General features: G+C 45.9%; 1 protein-coding gene across 3 annotated transcripts in view; it reads right to left on the reverse strand.

Annotated features, from left to right (window-relative positions):
- Tnc (tenascin C) overlaps positions 1-4275 on the reverse strand; it is an 84667-nt gene extending 80392 nt beyond the window's left edge. For all 3 annotated transcript variants that reach the window (XM_070012286.1, XM_070012277.1, XM_070012291.1), the window contains exon 1: positions 4173-4275. The gene's annotated coding sequence lies outside the window, so the exon portion shown is untranslated. The remainder of the gene's footprint in view (positions 1-4172) is intronic.
- Positions 4276-7130: the final 2855 nt, after the last annotated feature.

Consider the following 7130-nt stretch of genomic DNA (forward strand, 5'->3'; position numbering starts at 1 on the left):
GAGTGAGAGATGTTTGAATCACATCCTTGCCCTCTGAGGCTTTGAATAAGTCCTCAGCTATAGCCTGTAGCAACTGATTTCCTGACTGTCATGGCATTTCCCTTTATCCACTCCTCTTTAGGTTCCAGTCAGCCCCTTTGAAATGAGATGCTCAGCTCACCCTGACTTCAGAGAGGTAAAGGTACTGCTCTGGTTTACCACCTGTGGAGCATACCGGAGTCTGTGTCTACTTTTCTAAGATGAAAATCAGCAGGAATGACCTGATTGCTATCTATCCTAATTTCATTCAGGGCTGAAATTTGAACTCTTATAAAGACAGAGAGTTGCATCACCATGTGCTGATCTTTGTTGTGTACCTCAATAAAGGATTCCTGTAGGCTACTCTGTGAATCATTAAGAAATCAATGCCAGCGAGGGGTTTCTCTACCATCTTGGCTATTCATAGAAAGGCAACATTTCAAGTTCTGTACTTGATGAGCCTAACCTAACTTCCAGAAGCAATATAGAACAGAAGCAAGAGTGCTAGGGTTTCCGTTAAGAAAGCTTGGGGGTCACAGCCAACTCTCTCTCTCTCACTTAGGCAAATGCTGCAGCCAAGTCACTGAACCTTGAGCCATGATTTCTCTACTCATAAAGTGGAGATATTAATTCCTAACTAGAAAATTAGAGAATGAGATGAGACACCACAGGCAACCTCCCAGCACACGTGACACGTCACGAGCCGTGACTGCTCACTATTTTTGTGAGTCTTATGTTTTACCACCACCAAGGGATTGCATATTTATAACCAACTAAACATTTGTAACCTAAGTTGTACTTTTTGACCTTCAGTGGCTTCCGTACAAAGGGGCTTCTGCTCTGTGCCAGCTGGGCATTTCTTTTTCCTATAAGAAAGCATGACTGTAATGCCCATAGAAATTCAGAGAGAAGAGACAGAGAGGTGTTCTTAGTTCCTTTCAAGCATTCAAAAGGGTAGGATTAAGGGGAAGATGTTTTTCATTCTGTCAGTTTGAATTCCCTTTCCAAATTCCATTCTGGTTATATGATCAGGCTACTGCTGTATTTATGGGTGGCCACAGTCTGCCTGGAGGGGCATATTTTAGTCCAAAAGGAAGTTTTTTTCTTTCTTTCTTTTTTTTTTCCCTGAAGGCTGTGCAAGAAGCACAAATATTCAAAAGGCAACATGTGTTTTCCTGACTGATGACCATGGCAACCTGTCTGAAACCCCAGCCCTATCACTCCAAGTTTTAAGACCTTGGAAGAAAGACTCAGTCTCTCTGCTTTCCAAGCACTCTTTTTTTTTTTTTTTTTTGGTCAGTTGTGAGGCCTGAACTCTGGGCCTGGGCGCTGTCCCTCAGCTCTTCAGCACAAGGCTAACGCTCTACCACTTAAGCCACAGCGCCACTTCCGGCTTTTTCTGCTTGTGTGGTCCTGAGGAATAGAACCCCAGGCCTCATGCATGCAAGGCAAGCACTCTACCACTGAGCCACCTTCCCAGCCCCTAAGCCAGAAAGCACTCTTGTCCCATCAGGACTCATCAGTCATGTGCTGTAAAGATATGCTGTGGAATTACACTATGGTGAGGAAGGAGGTGCTAGAGTGTAGAGCGCAGGCTCATTTATGTATGTTGATGATGACAGGCATTACAATTCTTAAGTTTTAAAAACCTCCCACACTTACTCAAGTCTACTGTCCCACTGGGGAATTGGTCCTATTCCCCTTCTGACAAGTGACTCAGTGGGACAAAACCCCTCTTGAAATGCAGAATATAACCTGTAGGTACCCTGCCTGTGGAGGGATTTGTACCTATTGTTTCCCCTTCTGTAGGATCTGCTGCAAACATCCCAAGAAATGGAGGCAATAGGGTGAGATTTAGAACCTCTAACATTCCAACCAAAGCAGCCTCACCTTTATCTGCTAACACACTGTTGGGTTTTGGTTGTTTTTTGTTTTTGACAAGACCATTTAATTCATTAATTCATCTAATTCGTTCATTTAATAAATGTTTCCACCGTTAAAAAGGAACTCAAAAGGCCATCATTTTAGAACATGAATCATGAACACATTTGTGTAAACTGATAATCAGGAAAATCATGGAAGACTCCACTCTACACACCCTTCTGATGGTATTTGTTTAAGAATTTGCCATGTAGTATCCTAGGTTAAAAAGGCAGAGTCCTGGGAGATGGATGATAAAATACCAGGGCTGAAAGTTAGTAACCTCTTGAGCAGGGGTAGAGAGGGATTAGCATAGAGAGTAGAATGGGATAGGGAAGCTAGGCTTTTAAACAAAGAAGAAATGATTGGAGAGGTAGGCAGGACCCCTTTAATTCTTCATCCAGTGCACACCATGTGATCAAGTCAGAGAATCTATGGTAACATTCTTGGAATGCATGGGCCCAAGCCATGATACCTTGTACATCTTCAAAGGGCTCAGATGCATACGATGCCAGGCAACTTTCCACTGGCTTATTTAACTTAAACAAACCTCTCCCCAGCCCTGAACTTGCATTGGACAAGATGGAAAACCAGCTGGGTTGGGCAGCAGTTTTCATTTCTAAAGCACATATGGAAAACCTCTATAAAACAAGGGAGGGGGAAGTCCACAAAAACATGCAAAAAGGTACTCATTCTTAAAGAGGGCCCTCTGTCCAGCTCTCCCCTTGAACAGAAAACATTTACAGAGCTTTCCACACCACATGGTCCTTTATAACCCCCTTGCTTTAGAATCCATAAATGCCGAAATTCAAAACCTCATGACATTCTAGAACCAGAACTCGACATTTATGTCCAGCCCTTGGCTGCTACCTTTACTCCGCACCCTGTGTGCCAACATCGCCTCTAGCTTGTGAACCTCAGCCAGGTCAGAGACCTGACCTGCCAGCCCGGAGGGCACCCTCAGATGAGGCTAGATGAAAAGGTGGGAGAAGGGAGCAGAAGGAGGGAGGGATACACAAGAAATAATCCCAGATGGGCTGAGCACCCCTTTTAACTTTAGGGGGATAGCAGCATTGGGCAATGGCAGCAATTATCATGCAAACCGCCAGTTACTGAGCACTCAATATCCATCTCTTGAAACCTCTTCCTCTCTTCATTTACATAGGAAGTTAATTACCCCCCTCCCATTTCATAGAAGAGGGGGGAAAAAGACACACGGAGGTTACATAGTTTTCTAGGACAAATATGTGCTTAGCTCTGGTGTCAAAACATGAGCTCTAAATCCCCTTGTGACACTGATGGCCCCAGGAAGAGTACCCCCCCCTTCTCCCCATGTGTTTTTCCTAAGTCCACCTGGAAGAGGTGGCTGGGCATGGTGTATCTGGAGGCAGTTGTTCCTTGGGGCTTTCCTGTGATGTAATGAGGAGTGAGCTTGATGCTAGACAGATACATAGAAGGGCCTGGCTCTAAGGCAGCCCATGTAGGCATAGGCCCCTCCCTGCTGAGATCAGTGAATGAAGAGGTGTCCAGGAGAACAGAGTGCGGACCCTGGCGGCTCACAGATGTGTCCCACCCGTACCCCTTATCTGGCATCAGCCCACCCCTCCTTTCTCCTGTCAGAATCTAAGGAAGGTAGGGGTACAAATCTTTCTGTGTGGAAACTTGAGCCACAGTTCACTTTGGGAGTTTTTACTGGTTAATTGGAGATCAGTCTTAAGGATTTGTCTGCCTGGGGTAACTATGAACCTTAGGTCCTTAGGTCTCAAGCCCCCCTGAGTAGCTACAATTAGAGGTATGAGCCACTGGCACCCAGCTTAGATGCAAAATTTTATTCTTCCCTCAGTCCTCTATTAAGCTCCCCCAATCCATCTGGGTGTCTGCACACACACAAAAAACTTTGGAACTTTGTTTCCCTCAGCCTTCCAGGAAAACAACAACAAATATCCACAGGTGAATCAGCCAGGTGAGGGGTTAAGAGAAAATTCGTACTTTTCCTCTGAAAGGAAGCAGAGGGGGGAAAAAATCCAAAAAGTTTTTCAGAGTGCAACTCTTCATACACCTACATCAGACAGAGAAGCCCGGAAGAAGCCAGCAGAGCCCAGCCCAGGTACACCAGATCACAAACAACAACGGTGAAAATAAAGCAGAAGTTTCAGAAAACCACAACCCACTGGGTACCCAGAGTGCCCCATAGCACATCCTAAATTGCGGTGCTGGAGGGAGGCCAGGCTTACCTGGGTTGGGAGGCTCTAGATCCGTGGGTGCACCGGCTCCATGGGCAGAGTACCTGGCCTTGAGCAGCAGCGGGGTCCCACGTGCGCCACCCCTCCCGGGGTCCCCCACCACCACCAACTGGAGCAGCAGCAGTCTGCGCAGACGGGAGCCCGTGTCTTCGCAGGAGGAGGAGGAGGAGGCGGGCCGGCGTGCAGGTCCGTGGCCGCACAGCCAGCTTGGGCTGGCTTATATAGGGAGCTCCTTCCCTGTAACGGGACGCCTCGCCTCCAGACATCCTTTCCCACTTTTTCAGTTGGTGAATTAAAGGAACAGCCCTCCCCACGGAACAGGGGGCGTGGGGGCGGGGGAGGGGGTTAGCTCATGAGAGACGCGGGCGCCAGGCTCGCAGCCAGCCCCGGAATCTATTTGCATACAATTTATGGCAAAAGTCGGAATTCCCGCTTCCTCCACCCCCACAGACTGGCTGTTAGGGAAGTGTGGTTCTGGCTCGGCTTTCGCAAGGAGTTTTCTAATTGTGAAACAGAAGCAGACGCACACACACATACACACACACACACATGAGCACACACACGCGCGCACACACACACATGAACACACACACACACACACACACACACACACACACACACGCCTGGGGAGCCTGAGGCAGAGAGGGATTCTGGCTCTGCTCTCCCTGCGCTCCTGGCAGGCTGGAAGCCGGGACCTGGGCTCGCCAGGGCTCTGGGTAGCAGCTGCCTGGTAGCACCTTGGGGACCGAGCCGAGTTCCTGGAAAGTGGAGATAAAGCCCTTCACTAGCACTGGGAGATTCAGGTTTCTCTGGGTCAGCAGGCAGTGAAACCTAGGATTAGTTCTCAGCAGGTGGCCACCGTGTTGGGAGCTCCGCGAGTCAGCCAGCCCTGCCCAGCTGCCCGGACCAGTCCCCGTCCCAGCCCCAGGGTCTCCTCCAGGAATGGCTCTATTTTTTTTCCTTGACATCGTTCCTGCCCCTGGGGAAGTTCCTTCTCTACTGGATCTCCCAGGGAAGGGTCTTTGGGCTTTCCTCTCTGTATTAAACCTTGTCCACTGCTGCCTGTTCTGGAAAGAAAAACAATTTTAAAAGGTAGCAACTTAATCTTTGAGCCCAGCCAGCGTCTTCTCTCCAGTCTGCTGCTGGTTGCTTCCAAGCTCTGAGTCATTAGTGGTTAGATGGTGAGCATGCACAAGTATCCCCAGGGCTCACGGGAGAGCTGCAGTAAGGCGGTGGAAGGGTAGCGGTCACCCCATGCTGGAGGGACTTTTGGGGCTTGCTATAGCACGTTTGGGGAGTAGTGCAAGGAAAAAAGAAGTGGCAGGTAGTAGGCAGCCTGTGATTTTCACTGAGCAAGCACTCTGTTAGGTGCTGTGCAGAGGACTTCATGAACATGATTTCACTGTATCCTGGTAACCATTAAGGACAATATGAGCGAGTACCTCATTTTTATTTGTTTGTTTGTTTTACAGATAATGAATCCCAAGCTCAGAGAAGTAATACAATTTCACTGAGGAAAACCCTTGGAAAATATTTAGATTGTAACATTGGTTGCCAAAGTTCTTTGTGCATGTGTATATGTGTGTGCGTAACACATGTCTTTTCAGGAATAGTGACTGGTGATGTTTAAGTGATGTGTTATGCCCTATTAGGTTCTTTTAGCATCTGTATAGATGTTAATGCCATATTGAAATATGGAAAATATATTTCTTTGTTGTGTAGACTTATTTAGGAGAGATCTCTGATTTTTTAATTAGTCACTTACTAATGGCTAATCCACTTGTTTTCAAAACCGAATGATAGAATTCTCTAGTATTTACTATGGCTGTTGGCCTCAGTTTCTACATCTGATGAAAGCAAGACAGGATTAGATCATCTCTATTGGCTCTGGCATTCTAGAATTCTCCCATCACGTGACCTTCTCAGATAACAAGAAAGCCCATAAATAGTCATGTCAGAAAACAGCTCATTTGGACTTTTCAACCATTTTTGCTGGATTCCCATGTTGGTCGATTTGGAAGTTTTTAATTTTGTGTTTTAGCCAAAGCATAGTTCAGTAGCATGAGATTGTGTCTTTCAGTTAGTACTGAATGCATCCATGCTTCTTGGCTTTCCTAAGTCTACCAAGCTTATCTCTTGGGTCAGCAAATAAAATGTTAAAAGAGTATGTATGTCATATGGCCAACAAACTATATTTGCATTACAAGAGTGTATATGCCGTGTGGCCAATGAATTATATTTACATGTACTTTTCAATATACAGAGACTTCACTTATTCGTGGTTTTGACCAAATGCAGTCAAAAAATAAATTAGAAAGTCAAAAGAAGTTTCAAAGAGAAAATAAGTTTAATTTCTTCTCATGCCAGGTGGCTCAGTCGATGTAGAACAGCTCTCTGTCATTTTCAAGTTATCATCAGTTGTGTTTGAATCCCTGCCTTTCATTTTGTGAAAACCTGCCTCTGTCAAAGCAAATGGTGCCTACAGAAAAAGGTAAAAGTGAATGTGCTTAATCTGAGTGTGAAATTGAAGTTTTGAGATGTGTTGAAAAGTAGAACGCCATTAGTAGAAGCTAAGATGGGAAAAAAATGAGTCAAGCATCTCCATCACAGAACTGAACCCCATGCATCTGGAACATTACTGCTTTTTCTTCATGGTAGTCTCCTTAGAACCCAAGATCTACTGTTTATATTTGAAATCATAGGTTTGCATTTGATAAGACAAAGAAGCATGTCAGTCAACTCAATATTAAGTATGGTTTCTTCTGGCGATGTCCCAAGCCTTGCTGCCTTACTCCCCATCTCAGTATTCTACATTCATTGAGTTGTGTGTGTTAGGAAAATGGAGGAGAATGGAAAAGGAATGGGGCAGACTCGATCGTCAACAGGAAAGGACTGTTTATTGCCAGAGAAGGCACAGACCTTCCCACAGGTTTAGAGGCGGTGTGAGGG

The sequence above is a fragment of the Dipodomys merriami genome, unplaced genomic scaffold, assembly GCF_024711535.1.
Source record: "Dipodomys merriami isolate MVZ:Mamm:240054 unplaced genomic scaffold, mDipMer1.0.p SCAF_11, whole genome shotgun sequence".
Classification (NCBI taxonomy): Eukaryota; Metazoa; Chordata; class Mammalia; order Rodentia; family Heteromyidae; genus Dipodomys; species Dipodomys merriami.